We start from the raw sequence: 17,072 nt of genomic DNA on the forward strand, positions 1-17,072 counted from the left end.
CGTTGGTTGGTTTGAGTGAGTTAGTTTGGCTAAGTGAATTACCAATTTAGCTTATTATTTAGAATTATTCATTTAGTGTGTTAATTTATTTCGTTTGTTACTTTACTTAGTTAATTTATTTAGTTTGACTGTTAAGTTAATTGGACTGAGGTAGTTTGAGTGAGTTAGTTGAGTTAATTTCCGTGAGCTACTTTAGTTTAGCTAGTTTGACTGAGTGAGTTACTTTAGCTAGTTTGAGTGAGTTAGTCCGCCCATCTGGTGCAGCAAATGGCCCAACTCGCCAGGGAGGAGGAGGAGGAGGAGGAGGAAGAAGGAGAGAAGGGGGTCGGATTGAAAACAGATCAGCAGCCCTGATGATCGCAGCACGGCCGCATGTCTGCACAAGAAGCTCTTTTTAAGTCAACTTCAACCTTCAACCTTCAACCTCAAAGCTTTGATCAAACTTCCTCGACTGGCAGCAGAAAGACGCGCCAAACAAGCCAAGCAAAGCGCGCAACTTTGTGGTGGAGAAGATGGACGATAAAAACGAGTTGGACGCCACTTTTTCTACTCTGCGTTAAGGATAGCTGCAAACTTGTCGTCCAAACTTTTCCCCAACTTTGTACATGGAGGTTGGCGTCAAGCTGAGAGACGCTCGTTTGCTTGCTGTGGCGGTACCGACCCAATCCTGAAGGAATCCTGCAACAGCCAAAAGTTGACACAAAAAGAGCGAGTGGGACGTCTTCAGCGTCGAGGTGAAAAGACCCTGCGGTGGAGGTAAGCAGCTTTGTAGTGATGCTGACAGCAGCACCTTGGACCACAAACTTTCTCTTCTCACCAATTGGTGCATTCTGCTTCTTTTTTCTTTTGCTTTGCGTGTCAGCGGCAGATGAGCTTCACATCTCATTTGCACTTTCAACTTATCTGACACTGGAATCCAAAAAATGTTCCAACTTGCAACTTGATCCATATGAGAAGAGATGTGATCAGAAAGCTCCAGAACTTCAGTAACGCTACTTCCATGTCCACTCGGCAAAACACATTCAAAAAGTAGGGTGTCCAAACTTTTTCCACTGACCAAAAAACACTTTACACTGTAATTCATCAAAGAAAAAAATCAATCCCAAATATGCTGAGATATAAAATAAATCTCCAGGAAGGAACTACATCTCAGCTTAGTGGTATTGACTTTTCAAGCGCGTGCTAGATGGCATCCTTAAGTAGCATAGCATTTACTGTTGTCATTCTTATAGCACAGACCGCTACGTTTTAAAAATTGTGATATTTATTTTATTATTACACCTTTCAGTACTTTTGCATGCATGCTTTTAATTGTATCTTATTTATCAATCTAAAAAGGTAATCCCCCCCCCAAATTTTCAGTATTTACTATTTGTATTATTCGTATTGTTTTGGGAACTAAACCTTTCTTCAACATACTTGAAAATCTTGCGACGTATATCCTGGCCAAAATGTACATATTTTAACCAAACCCTGCACAGTGGCGCCCTCGCCGGAGTGTGACAAATACGCTGCACCCGTGTCCGATCGTCAGGAAATCAGGAAGGTGGTACACATGTTGATCATGACAAAACAAACGAAAATGATCAAAGAGCCTATGGTGTGGCATTTTGTTGCATTTGGGCCTTTGTAGTTTTTATTTGTTTAGTTAGTTAATTTTATTTTTGCAATATGCTGCAGGCCCATAAAAAATGAATGGTTGCAAGTTATTTGGCCCTCGGGCCACAGTTTGAACACCACTGTATTAGCTCATATTGGAATACAGTATATAACAAGTACAACACAAAAACACTTTTTGGTTAGATGGAAAACAATTAAACATAATGATAAAAATCACAGGCCCTAATCTCTTAATGCTTCAAAGCCAAGAAATAAACATGAGGCCTGAAAAGTGTGCAGTAGCAGCATGAACACATACTGCCTCACGTGTGTACTTATTGTTGAAAGATTGAAAGTTTACTGTTTGCTCTTTGGTCTGAGCGGTCAACAAACACTTGACGCCTTTGTGGGGTCTTTTTGCCGCTACATTTGCTGCTGTTGGCTTTTACTAACACTGCTAATGATCTTTAAACTCTTAAACCCCGGTTCATTTTGCAAAAGAGAGCCAAAATAAATAAGGCGTTTGCATGCATGTACAAGGTCTACATAGATGATGTTGATAGCAAAGTAAAGGGCTGACTTGTAGGCATAAGAGGAAATAAAGATGCTTCTTCAGTGAGTTTTAGTGGGAGAGGAATGATACTTTGGAAGGGCAAAGTGTTAGCTTTCGAATGGGGCTAGCTTTGTCACATTAGTGTTTTGTTTTATGAAATTATTCAAGACATATGCTGGTTTCGATCTGTTCACTTCTTTTTGACATTTTCCCCATTTAAGTGCTTGTGGTTTGAATTGTCTTCTCTTTGCCTAAACCCGGTTACGTTAAGCTTTTAGCTGACGTTTTTTGTGTAGTATGTTTACATCGAGCAAGCGTTGTGTTGCAGTTACTATAGAAACACAAGCACCACCCCAGTACAGGGGTGCAGCTGTTTTAAAGGGTTAAACTAGGTTTCTGTTTTTCCCTTTTTTATACTGGTTAATTCCCCAGCAGGATTGACAATAAATATTCCGGTGTTCCTAAGGCTTTTCTCATAAAGTTTGACATTCCCACCGAAAAAGGTATGGTTGGTTGTGTACTGTTTTGTAGACTGAGCACTCAAAACTTTGAGTCTTACATTCAAGTTGAGCAGAACACGCGTTACAAAAAACATGGCATATTTAAGAAAAGAAACAAATAACAAAAAAAACATAATTTGATGTGCACATTTTTGAGTGGAGACAATGTGTGTTTTCCACTTCACGTGATGACAAGCCCAGTCAGGGCCAAGGTGATTTGCATGAGTGAGAAAAGAAAGCGTTTTAGTGCATTGGCCTATTGTGAAGAATGAAGAGTTCCAACAGTTAAAGCCTACCGGGAGTGAAAGGGGGCAAAGAATGGATGAGCCTATTCAACTCATTCAGCCTCAATCGGGGGCTCCGCTCTGCAGCGTTGAGAGACCTATAGTGGTCATGTCACTTTCATCTCTGTGTGTGGATGTGATGAAACTTTTCTGTTTTCTGCTTTTATTTTCACACACTCTACACAGGCCCCGATTTTGATTTTGATCTGCTTTTTTTTGGCCTTTTTTTCTGGTTAAAAATGAAGTAAACACAGGGAAAGGAGTGAAAAGTGTGTGTGTGTGTGTGTGTGTGTGTGTTGGAGGGTTATAGCCCAAGAAGAGGGGTGGGGGGCACAGCTTTTTTGAAAGCAAATACCGATGAAGTCTAGCGTACAGGGACAGAGCGGAGGGTTAGAGGAGAGGGTGAATACTATGTGACTCTAAAGTGGGGGAGGAGCACCCTCTTCCACGACAACCACCCACTCCTGCTGAGTGACCTCAAAAGTAGAAGGGAAGGAGAAGGCGTTCGAACCCAGCCCATGCTTCCCCAATACTTATTTGACCGAGTCGAGGCGCTGTGCTACACCAAGGAAGTCATTCAGAGGCTTCATGGCCACCGTAAGAAAATACAGCTTGCGTGGGTGTTGCTGAGGCCTCTGTGGTTTTGTTGAAAATTATTTGCTGTGGCGTTTTAGTGCACAGAAATGCACAGAGCATCTTTTTTCCTCCCGCAAAAGTTTCAGCCGCTGAATTGGAGTGAGAGTCAGCACAAAAGTTGGAAAAAGTTGTATTTGTAGGGTGGGAACCTTGGTCTATGAACGTTTGTTTGGGTTGCTCCATTTATTTCAATTACGGAGTGTTAAAAGTTGGCTGAGTGACATCATGTGTTCAAAGCAAAATATCAATGAGGCAAATGCTTGGAAAGACAAGTGATAGTTACATACTTTTCTTGGAAAATGTTTCATTAGAATTAGCGTGTAAGGGTACCTCATAGTGCAGGTTCAACATGTACGTCGGTCCAGGTACGACTCCCGCCGCGCCAACTCCACTGTGATTGGTCATACTCCCAAGCGCTCCCGAGGACTTTCGGACAGCTGCCAAACTCCTTTTGTCCGATGACTTACGCAAAATAAACACAGTTAGGACGCTGATAAATTGGTACTTACAGCTTGCTCTCCTGACTCTTCAACACGACCAAGTAACGTTGGAAAGGCATCGAACTTCAGCAACAGTTTGGCGGATAGTCCAGCTTTGTATTGGCCCATATTCGCAAAACAGTCCGACTCCAGCCACTTCTGCCTGATGCTTGCCTCTTTAGGCACATCCGAACAAACATTTCCTGGGAGCCATTGGTGCTAAAAGTGAACAGAGCAGAGCGAAGCAGAGCAGGAGGAGGGCAGGCCTACAGTGTTTGCCTGGGCATGCCCATATAAGGAAGTGCAGGCTGCATTGACGTCAATAGAACTCGATGGTAAAAAAAAACTCTGACCAAAACTGCTTTCAGGTCTCACTCCCAAATTCGCAAACCTCATTATCTGACGCATTGGCATCGTTTAACAGGAGAATACAGCATTGTAAAAACATTTATAGGTCAGAAAAGAGGAAAAGCATAATATGTCTCCTTTAAGGTCTCAGGTCTCAGTTCATTTTGGGTACAGTAAAATAACAAAATGGAAAACATAAAACTGCTTAACTTTTGTGTAAACAGTTTCAATGATTTTCAAAGTGAAACATAAAACTACTAGCAGATAATTCCCCAATATATAAAATCTCAATAAAATTAACACGAAGTAATGTAATAGTTTATACGGTTTCTTTTTAGAGAAACGACAGTGAATGATTATTTCATTTGTAGTAAAGTAAAGTTCCCTATTGACTGTAGTTCTGCATTAATAGCTCCAGCTTGTAGCCAAGAACAACTGCTTTCATCTTGTCCACTTGTTTTTGTCCACTTACGTATTTCACTGGGAAGGCCAAGTGTTCCCAAACAGGAGACTTTAACTACAGAAGAGGGTTTTCAAGCTCAGACTTCTCCTTGGCACTATTGCTAGCCATGACTCCAGCTAGCCAAAGCTGGGTTGCGCTGTTTTTGTTTACTGAGTAAATGCGTGACGCAATAAACACTTCCTGTCCCGCACTTGTACTGTACCGTGTGAGAAATTGGTACGACTGTGTTCAGAACTGGACGTACCGAAATATCATATTACAAACACATGTACCGTTACACCTCAACATTTAATACATTTATTATTGGAGTGATAACGCTAATGTTCTCCTGGTTCTCCGGCTTCCTCCCACATCCCAATAACTTTCATATGTGTGAATGGATGATTCTATATTGGTGTCCTGTGATTGACTGGTGAGCAGTCCAGAGTGTACCCCAAAGCCTGGGATAGGCTTCAGCTTACCTGTGACCCTAATGAGGGCAATGGCATTGCGAGCTAGTTTCTTGTTTACATTCATCTGTGGAGCACTTCACTGAATGCTGTCTCCTTTGCTTTTGGCATGCTGACAGTCCTTGCTTGTTTTACTGCTTGTTGTTTCACTCTCCTCAAGAAGTCCTGCTCATTCTGCCTCAAGTATGTGAAGTTAAGTAGACACCATCATATCCAGGATGGGGAGAATTAGGTGGAGAGAGGAGGAGTGAGGAACCCTCTCCTGCTTCCCCCTCTTTACACTAGAGCAGCGCTGAGTGTGCACTCCAATCCCAGAAGAGAAAACTAAGGTCAGCCAGCATTGTACCACTGCCAGCAAAAGAACAGAAAACAATGACAGTTCTTAAAATACATTGTGTCTGAGTGGCAGCTCATGCACTTTATATACCATCTCAGTGTTTCCTCTACCACACCCCCGCCCGCAAAGATAAAAGTTAAAACAAATTAACAAAGTAAATTTTATTTAATTTCACAATAGAACTAAGTTCCAAACATTGTACTTTTATTAAACAAACTAAATGTTCTTATTTATCATATTTGCAGGACAGCATGTCATTTCTGTCTTTACATGCTCACATTTACAATTTGCCATCTGATCCGTGTATAGTGTGTGAGGGAGCGATCGCATTCATTGAATGACACATATTTTTTTATTAAAATGCAACTGCGGAGGAGCGATTGCAAATTTTGTCACGAACGCACACATGCTTATGTTCATCAAATGTAACAGACAGGGATCGTATCACTGGTGCTGACGAAATAACCTCACCAAAAAACTAATTTGGGTGCTAAATGAATGCAGACTCAGCTACCTGGAAGAAGTGCTTGAAGTAATGTCTTCTAACTAATGTAGCATCCTGAAAGACACACGCAGTCTGACACTCTTTTTAAAATACAGTGGTCCATCCCGGTTAGCAAGCTAGCAAGCACAGGCTGGTTCGAAAATTAAAAAAACAAAAAAAGAACAGGCATACACAGCGTCGTTAGCCATGGCGAGTTTGCAAATGCAAACAAACATGCCTCGAATCTAGTCCTCGTCTTTCTGTTGCCAAGGGTGTCCACTGAAGGTAAAATGACGTTCAAGGAAAACTGCACTTTTTTTTGGAATTTTAGATTTTTTTTCGAGGAGGCATTTTTGTCATTCAAATGTATGTTTCTAATCACCGAAATCCAACCAGAACTGGGCTCACGGGACCAAGTGAGGGTTAAGTCACTTTTGATGGACTACACTGCTGATGGGGATGTCATACAACTTCATGTCAAAAAATCCGAACTATACTTGTTCTATACTTCCTTCCTACACTACACATTATTTTCTATGGGAAAACTTGCCTTGGCTAGAGCCCGTTTTGGTTTGAGTCTGACCTTCTGGAACAGATTAATGACACTAACCAAGGCACCACTGTATATTGCTGACCTTAACACGCCAACAGCAATTCTCAATTCTAAGAGCGCACACACATTATGCCGTAGCGCTCCACAACAGCAACACAACACTTCGACATTGTCCACCAATCACAGTCACAGCGAGCAAGGTGCATTCACAAACAGCGGAATTCTGAACACAAGCAAATCGTTTTTTTGCATATTCTCTGTGCTCTGCATTGCTGCTGGTTTTACTGTGATAATTATGACAATTTGTTATAGATTTTCTTTCATATTGGCAAATGCATTACTTTATCATTTTATTATGTTATCGAAGTGTTTAGAAATTACTATTCTGTTCAACTTGCATGTGACAAAATTACATACAAATAAAAAGGCATTGTATTTGGACAAACCGTATGTTTTCCTTTTTATAAGTATCAGTTTGGTCACCGTTGAAGCACAGGCATATAAAACTACCGAATTGGATAACATGTAAACTGCAACCAACCCTAACTGTAGAGAAACGATTGCATTGCAGTTGATTACGCCGCGCTCGTGGATGTGTGCGGTGACGTCTGTCATCACTTGTAAACCACGGGGGTCTGAACCTCACATCCTGACCGAACCTTTCACGTCCTACATAACGTGCTTGTTGAATGGTAAGAAAGCGTTTCATCAGCAACACCATCGTTGTCTGTTGGCTTACAAAGGAACAATGATTTCTGCAGCTCCAAGGTCTTTTGGGGAAACCCTGCCCAGGTCATGAGAGGTGAGGTAGTTTGTGAAAGGGGGATGGTGGGACACATTTCATTATCTCAACACAAGATTAACTCACTCTCTGGACAATGGACAATGGAAAGTGTCAGATTCTTTTTTCCTTGTCCTCTTTTAAAATGTTGACTGAATCTGAATCATTTCAGGAGGAGGAATGCAAATATTTAGTGAATGTGTGACTTTTTCACATGAACAAAATTTTGTTGAAGGCAGTGAAATTGCATTTTCTCAAAAAACCCTTCTTGCAATCTATTTGAGGTAATTGACTAGTTCTGCACCGACTAATTAAATAAATTGGTTCATCATATTCTCCACTACAGTTGCATCAGTTTTTTTTATCGTGTATTGGTGAGACAGTCTTGTTATTCACTGTGGCTCCACTTGGCTAATGTTAGTGCTTCAGTGACAGCGTTGAAAGTTCATCATGTAATTTGGGGTCCCTAGACAACCACATAGAAGATTAATTACAGGATAACCCCGGTTTGGTTCTCTGGACACTTTCCAGGCAGTACACAGTTCACATTTAACTGTAGCATTTTTAAACTGAGGATTCTGGGTTTAGTGTGCATAATATGGAATAAGGCATTGGACCTGAAAGGGATCGTTCGGATTTTTTGACATAAAGTTGTATGACATCCCCATCAGCAGTGGACCATTTCAACAGTGACTTGCGAGCGTCTTCATCACATACACACGAATGGAGAGGAATGGAGACAATACAACGCCTAGCGATTTGTGAGGTCTGATTTTTTTTTTTTTTTTTTTGAGGAGGCATTTTGGTGATGCAAATGTATTACTCTTTTGAACACATATTGTTTTGAGAAGCCAAACTTTTTACTTAAATGACTCAGCACCTAAGCAGAACTACGTTCCTCGTCACAGAAATCCGACCAGAACCGGACGCGTGGGACCAAATGGGGGGCAAGTCACTGTTGATATAGTCCACTGCTAATGGAGATGTCATACAACTTCATCCCTTTAAACCCTGCTAATTCTGGGATTTTTTTTTTTTAGCGAAAATGCCTGCCCTTGGACCACTTTGAGTAGAGGCATGGCTTTTTTCTTTTCTTCTTTGAATGTGTCTAAATGAAACTGACAAATACATTTTTTTAAAGTTTCCCTTAATTTGTTTCAGAAGCATGAGCCTTCAAAATAATTTTTGGAGGTATGGGCTGGCACAGGCCTGTAGATGCTGAGGAGCTCATGCACAGGTCTACTCATTGTGTTCCACCACACTGCAGGAATAAGCCACAGTTCCAAACCCACCTATGTGTCCCTCATTGCACCGTGCATCCGAACACAATGCACAGTGTAGCCGGGACATGCAGACCACCCCAGTTACAAAACACTTGAAAAAGGTTGGTTGGGCGATCGGCTGATAGGTAGATCCCGATCATTTAAAAAAAAGGACAAAAACCTGGACATTTGTAGGAAACTGAGGCAGTTTTTCCCATAGGAAATAATATAAATCCAATGAAACCTTAAGAAAAACAACAAAAAGAACATTTTATAGGGAATAATTATAGTTTTACATGCAGAAAACTATGCAAAATAATCACAAGTGGCGAATGGGCTGAACGTATTGTTGATGCAGACTTTCTGTACATCCTGCTGAGATCAAATTCCACAGTGTTTCTCACCTACTATATCAAACTGTTGGCACTTGTAACTTTTTTTTTTTTGGCCCCATGGCGGGTTATTTAGCAGCCACAGTCGATAAAAAACTGCATGGACAGAGTCAGCACAGTGTAGGGTGCTTTGTTTGGGCCCCTGATTTTGTGGAACGATACAGTACAGGCAAACCGACTAGTTTTAGTGAACATTTTTGATCATATGAAAACTGGAGCGTACGAAAATCAAGATCTGGCTGCATGCAATTGGAAATTTCTGTTGTGCGAAAAAGTGCACAAATGTTTTTTGTTTTATTATCTTCATCACTTGCCAATCCAACACAAGCATTTTGATGACTGTTCTCCCTTCAGATAGCCTGAAACAGGGTTCCCAACAATGGCAAATTGTCAGCAGTGTTTGGCACAGGCCTTAATCTGATGCAGAGAAAGACACTGGGGCCTTTGCAGAGGCTGTTGACAACAAAAAGGCAGCCATACGGATGAGAAGGGATCAGATATGATTTATGCTGTAGCCTTTCATTGTGGCAGTGAAGATGAAGCCTTTAAGGCTGGGCAGATATTTTTTCCCCCAATGGATCTATATGATTGGTTAGGCTACAGTATATTCTAAATTGCACAGATGAAGTGCCAGGCCACAAACTCCGCCCAGATAGAAGCTGGAGACATGAGTCAGACTTCAGCTTGGATATGCACGAGACATGTGGTTGTCTTTAGCCTCCTGCGTGCTCAAACTTTCTCTTGAACGCTCAGAATCTGTTGAATTGATCTCACTGGCTGCAGTCCAAAATGAGATTTTATGTTTGCTGAGCAGCTCATTCGAGAGAGAGTGGGATCGAAAACACAGTTGGAACATGCAGGAACATCTCAGTTGTTTCACATGTAAGCTGAGCAGTGATGTGCAGTCAGGGGATACAGGTGAGCCAGACCCTCACCAGTCAGGATGAAAAATAAAAATGATCACGTAAAAGAAGTATTAATATTTGTCCATTGATCTGTATTCTAAATGTGTTTTCTGTATGAGTCTAATCGTTTTCAAGATTTTCTTAAGTAAAAAATTGCTGAATTTGCTCATTCCCTGATCCCGAGGCTGCCGCGAGCGTGCCTGTCTACCGTCACACCGCCATTGAGTTGGACCATGGCGCCTGCCAGTTTCTGTTTGTCGGTTTCTGTTTGTCAGCATAAATCTGAGTGACTTCACAAGTGCCAACAGGTGGCCTTAAAGGACATTCCAGGACAAACGTTAATGAAGACAGCAGGAGACACGCATGACATGTCACTTTACCTTTTCAGCCTTGCGGCCACATGGCACTGCCAATTTGGACGGGTGGATTCAGCATTTTTTGCCAATGCAGATCAGAGTAGATCAATTACAAAAGATTTTCATTTGTTTTCATTTTTATATGGACAGGGCCTTACTCAGAGGCTGCGTTTCCATGCACAAACTATTCATGTGTTAAGCAGACTAACATTTGAGACATGTAAAGACATGTAATGATTTTTTTAAAGTGATTTTCCGGTTATTGAAAAAACTATTGGGATACCTTCATCAATCCCAGTGTTAGATCAATGGCGTAAATGGCAGAATATAAGGTGTTTACATACACTTTGTGCTTCACTGATAACATTTTTTCCGTTGAGATTTCTCACTTTGTTCGACAGTAGTTGAATGCACCGTAGTTGTGTGCTGAGATGCAAGTTTGGCTACGGAAGGTTTAGCTAGTGCTTGTTTGACGACCAGGTTGGCTCCAATTCCATCTATTCTATTGATCATCGTACATTATCATTCATTACTGGTGAGGACATTTTATAATTTAAATGTGTTTGATAAGTGTGTGAGACATATTTAGAGCTTAAACCTGGATTGTGTTGCAAATGAACAATGGCAAGGGAAGAGAGAAGGGAATAGACATTTATATGCGGTCTCAATTACTTATGGGGTTTTGCTGTAGGTCCTGCAAGAAAACCCTTGGAAAAAGTGGAGATCAAACGTATCCTTAACTGTGTGAGTCGTCTAGATATCCCAAAATACTGTAATATTATGGAGTGCATCCGGCAACAAACATATTTTTATACCAATATCTGAAAACCTCAAGAAGACGCTTTCGTCCGTGCAATTGTTAATATGTTTACACTGCTTTTGATCAGCATGTGACACAAAGCCACCAAGGCAACAAATTGTAACAGAAAGGCATTTTGGCTGTGGGGTCGGAAAAATCAATACTTGTGTTTTGTTTTGACGTCATGACATATTTTGTGAAATAAATCAAAAATAAATGTTTCATTTAAGACTTTATATACTTTGACATATGACATATGACAATGTAATGACATGCATTGGGGAAAAACAGACTTGGTGACAGAAAATGTAGCGAAACATGTTCTATAATAGAGCCAGCTCAGCATGAACATTGTCTGAATGAATTACAGTCTCACCTGGTGTCTTCACAGTTGCTACTGATGTCACAGGTCGACATAAATACAGCTACGACTTTAAGGTGTCTCCCTCTTGTCAGCAAATGCTGAGCTGTGACGTGGAAGTAGAAACAGCTGGGCCACAACTCACACAAGCATTCCTAATAGAGTGGTCAACCCAGTGGAACAACAAGGAGGGGGATGCACCAAAGCGAAACCTGTGGGAAACGTTTCGGCGTCCTGCAATCTGAAACGTAACTTTCTGGCATCGGGAACACACACGCATGCACGCACACACGCATGTACACACACACGCACACACACAAAGAGGGTTTTGCTGTTGTTGTTAACAGCTCAGTGGGTTTGAGGTAGAGTGTGAACAACACACTGAGGATGACTGACCCAGGCCAAATGTTTTAGCGAGCTTGACTCTGCAGTCCAGTGACAGATGTAACTTTTAACACACGACCAAAGCGTTACTTTAGTGTTAGTTCAGCTGTTACATTCTTTAACACGATATTTGTTTGGTAGCCACAAAGCTTATCCTTGTTTATATTTTCTAATAGAGCTTGATGATTAATTCCCAAAAGGTTCATCTCCAGTCAATTGAACAATCACTTAAATACGCTAGTCATTGCAATGATGATTGGGTTCTCCTTAAGCCATAAGAAACCCTGTGACTGTCATGTGACTACCCCAAGATACTGTATGGCTTCCCCAACATGGCCGTGGGTCAGGTAAGGTAGCTCATTTACAAAAGCTTATTTTTTGCCACTAATGCCAATTTTAAAGCCAATGAACAATTGTAATGTTTTAATAGGGTGTCAATGTATGTAATTTGTAATTTGTGGTACTACAAAAAAGTGTCAAGTTTTTTATTTTTTTCTAAGGATTTCTTGATCCACATTTTTTGGCTTCCGATCCAGTCTAGTCTTGCTGATCCGATCCGGTACCGATCCATTTAATTTATTTCTTGTTTTTAAAATAATAAGCTTTAGTTACAAACATGAATTTGCGTCATAGAATATGGTCATGAAAATACTGTAGCTCTTCAAAGCATTAAAAATAATGTCACCGAAGTATTGTTGAATTTACTTTTGTACGGTATTACACAGCATGACCAACAATATTGTTTGGCTTTTGTAACAAACCTCTGTGACTCAGATCCAATAAAAGTCCATCCAATAAAAGATAAAATTGGAAAAAATGGCTGTGCAAAATACTTTAAGGTAGGACTAATCATTTGACATGGTTATAGATCACAAATTTAACTGAATAGTACTTTGTTGACGGTCCCTAGTATGTGAGACATCCTTATTTTTTCCCAAGTAAGAAACACATTTACCATGAACAACGCAACATACAGTATATGTAATGTCACATGTCTTTGACATTAGTTAGTAGTATTCTAGAAAAAACATCACAAATGTCCTCTATGTGTTCCACCAATGATATATTCCCCATCATTACTTTAAATTCCTCCGGCTTCTTATGGGTTAAATACATTCTATTATCTACCCTTGCATGCATGTCTGTAATACAAAAACTTAAAGTTTGTCTTTGTAGATTCCATCCTGTTTGTGAGTCACTGCACACCATAAGCTTCACATCTGTTTTGAGTTGGTACATGGAGACAAAGAGATCAACTACAGGATATTGCATCGCAAGAAAGGGTAGACTCGGGGGTGGGGTAAGAACTCATCCAGGGGGCTTTTCTCTAGGCCATTGGTACCGTGATGGACTTTGGTTCCATTCCCCCTCCCTTTCCTGGACCGTGCTGGACTGCGCTCACACTAAACATTTGTGCTACGACCCATTTGCTTGTCCCATCACTTCTTGACAGACGAGGCTTGATTATCAGATGTGTAGCAAAGCCTGCTTTATGTCATTTTATACTTGTTAAATGAGCCTCTAAAGTTGCACAAAACGTCTGCGTTCGAACCACTGTTATGAAAGACGTCACACTACACCAGGGGTGTCCAAAATGCGGCCAAAGGGCCATTTACGGCCCGCGGCTGTTTTTTCATTGGCCATCGGCACATTCTAAAAATAAGAAAACTAAAAAAAACAAAAGCAACATTGGAAAAAATAAGAAAACTAAAAAAAAACAAAAGCAACATTGGAAAAAAGGCAAGAATAAAGTCAGTTGAAATATTAAAGACTGAAAATATTATTTTTTAACAGTCGTAATATTATGAGAAACAAACAAAGCAAAGAATAAAGTTGCAATTTTAGAAAATTTAGTTTGGGTAAAAGTTATAATATTACGACAATGAAGTCAAAATATTATGAGAATAAAGACTGAAAATATTAAGAGAAAAAAATGTACGAGAAGAAATATTTGTACTATTTAAAATAAAAACTGCAAAAATTGAAAAAACAGCCAAAAATCTTAATGTAAGGAGAACAAGTTCATTCATACTCATAATATGCTTTGATACAGGCTGTTTTTTCTTGAAACATAAAAAAATGTCTTTGCATATCTACAGTACATAGGTTTGTTTAAAAGATGTAAAAGTGGCCGCCACGTCCTTTTGATTTTTTTAGTATGCGGCCCTCGGTGGAAAAGGTTTGGACACCCCTGCACTAAACATACATCACTAGTCTTCAGTTCAGTGAGCTTCCAAGATACAACATACTTGGACCCGCTAACGTCAAATACCGCTGAGGTTGTTGAATTTGGCCAAATTTTGAATTGCTCAAAAGTACACGCCCCTACCATAACTAAAATAAATTCAAATGTTAGCACTTTAGCTCACATAGCTATGCTTGTGTTGCTAATATGACACATTTTGGCTATTGGTCTATTGGCTGAAGAAAAACAGAATGATCACACTTACAGATCACAGGTCTGCAGCTGAATGTCAGATATTTTAAGATGCAAAGCCTTTATTTTTTATTTTTACAAAGCTGTCCTCTGTGAAGTGGTAGGCAGGATTTGCCGAGTGTGAGTACCATCTCAGATGCCTTTTACATGACATCACTTGTTATCTGCTCATTACTCTGCATTTTCTATGACCTGCTGATTGGGACTGTAGTCATAACGGATGGATGGATGAACTGAGAGACAGACTGACGGAATGGCTGAATGACAAAATCACATTCACGTGGGGAGTTGGTAGAAATGCAGTTTAAAATTTGCTAAACCAAAAAGAAAAGTTTTAGATTGTGGCTTGAAAAATGAGTTGCCTGCTTTAAGGAGTCAAAATGAGCTGAAGAAGAAAGTATTTGGTTGGTGAAAAGACCTCTCAATGAGAGAAAAAATGGTACGGTAAATTAAAGGGCTTGAATGAAATTCTAGGGCAAAGGCATCCATGGTGGTCAACGCCGGCCATTTCAGGGCATAAACAGCTGTATTTTGACTGAATTATACAAGGAACACTCTGGATTCCGATAAACACAAGCTACAACTACGCACAGTGTAAGATGAAGCCTGCATGGTGTCCCCTCACCACTGCCTTTCTTTGCTTCCACCTGTGTATTAAATGCGTAGGTCAAGCCATTCCTCTTCCGTGCAGTCATTTTTAACATTTTTCACATTTTTGTGTAACTGAGAAATGGTTAAGAACCTCAATCCATAGGTTGTCCACTTGGATGTATGTATCGCAACTGAAAGAACATTTCAAAGCTGTCTAAAGCTATTTGTCCTTTCCATATACCAGCAGTTAACGCCAAATCTCTCCTTAACCAAGTAGATAGATGTACTTAATCTTGTTCAAAAGTATATTTTAAAAGCAGTCATGATGAAAGTTGCTGCACGGTGATCTAGTGGTTAGCACGTTGGCCAACACAGTAACAGCCTGGAGATTGGGAAGACCTGGGTTTGATTCTCCCTTGGGCATCTCTCTGTGGAGTTTGTTTGTTCTCCCCGCATGCGCGTGGGTTTTCTCCGGGTACTCCGGCTTCCTCCCACCTTCCAAAAACATGCAGGTGAGGTTAATTGGTGACTCTAAATTGTCCATAGGTATGAATGTGAGTGTGAATGAAGTGGTATAGAAAATGGATGGATGGATGGATGATGAAAGTCATCACGACAAAGGGGTGCTAGGACGTTTGCAATGTTTTTTGTTTGGAAATGCTCACAAACAGAGGTTTTTATATTAACAGAACTTTGTTTTAACCCCTTAAAAAATGATTGTTAAAAGACCTAAAAAAGCCATACCCCAAAAAATAAATGTAATGCTGTCCTTGTACCATTTGGAGTGGAGGCATGGCTTTGGGCTCTTTTGAAAGCTAACAAGCAGAATTTTTTTCCCTACCAGTCAGAATGTGTCTAAGTTCTACTGACACTGACAAATAGGAGTTTGAATACCCTGAAAAAGCAGGATTTATTAGGTTGACCTATATATATATAGTTTCAGAAACATGACTTCAAAATAACTAGTTTGGAGGTATGGTCTGGAAAACACAGTGGGACCATAGCTTGAGTTATTACCTAATTCCATTTAAAATTTGACAGTGGTACCACAAAAACATAGTATTTTACACAGGTGTCTCTAAAGTTAGGAGCAGGAGTTCCTAAGGTGTTCCTTTGGAGACCCTAGGTCACACTAGGTCATGGTCTCCACTAACTCCATGCAATGTTGACGCACTGTTGCTGCACCGTTGATGCACCGTTGATGCACGGTCCACTTTTCAATTGCTCAGTTCCACAGGAGTTCCTTGCTTTTATGACAAAGTTCAGCCGTGAACCAGTATAATGGTGTTTTCACAATTTCATTGGCTATTGTGTCAGTTATCGTTAAGATTGGGTGTAATTGGCCTGAGCTTTGTATGTTTGAAGATAGGCTGGTACTTTTTTACGCACAGAGTGTGGCTAATGCATTCTTGCGCACGAGGAATTATGACATCGTACTGATAAGTCCAGTAACACACAAGATAGCTCTGAAAAAAAACCATTGAGCTTCAACACATCAAACCTTAGCCACCTGAAACGTCAGCATCGATACGACGCCTGGGACTTGTTCCTGTCGCTGCAGCGTTTGAAAAGTGCAAACAAGTTTGCCAGAGACTATCCGAGGGCTAAGGCGATCTGTAATATCATCATGGAAATGATGGCGCTGAATGACCAGCCCTTTTCCATCATGGACGATAACGGCATTTGTTGGCTGCGGTTTGTACTTCTGAGCCGCCGCCATTTTTTTCATGTTTTGTTAATAGTCGCAATGTCATGATATATGGTTCGGACGAATATACATGTACAGTTTGTCAAATCCAACTTTGTTTGAGTCGTTCTTACCTCCGGGTGTGCACAAAAATGTGAAAAATAATTGACATAAAAAGTTAATGGTATGAAAAAAAAGTGCATCCCTAATGCAAACTGAATTTACGATCGGGATTCTGTGGAAAATATGCGCACGTGACGGAAATACTGAGTCTGCGGCAGCAGTGAGAGTGTCTTTATGGATTTAAGGCTGGAAAACAGTCATGGAAACATTGGGCCATCTAAATAGCGAGGGGTTAATGTGCTGGGTTTTTTGTGCTTCATGGCATTAATTTTTTAATTAGCAATTAGCAAAAACATTAATAAGCAAAAC

General features: G+C 40.4%; 1 protein-coding gene across 3 annotated transcripts in view; it reads left to right on the top strand.

Annotated features, from left to right (window-relative positions):
• Positions 1-318: 318 nt before the first annotated feature.
• Positions 319-17,072, top strand: part of gli2a (GLI family zinc finger 2a) — an 88,933-nt gene continuing 72,179 nt past the window's right edge. For all 3 annotated transcript variants that reach the window (XM_054786975.1, XM_054786977.1, XM_054786976.1), the window contains exon 1: positions 319-756. The gene's annotated coding sequence lies outside the window, so the exon portion shown is untranslated. The remainder of the gene's footprint in view (positions 757-17,072) is intronic.

This window comes from Dunckerocampus dactyliophorus, chromosome 9, assembly GCF_027744805.1.
Source record: "Dunckerocampus dactyliophorus isolate RoL2022-P2 chromosome 9, RoL_Ddac_1.1, whole genome shotgun sequence".
In the NCBI taxonomy this organism is placed as follows: domain Eukaryota; kingdom Metazoa; phylum Chordata; class Actinopteri; order Syngnathiformes; family Syngnathidae; genus Dunckerocampus; species Dunckerocampus dactyliophorus.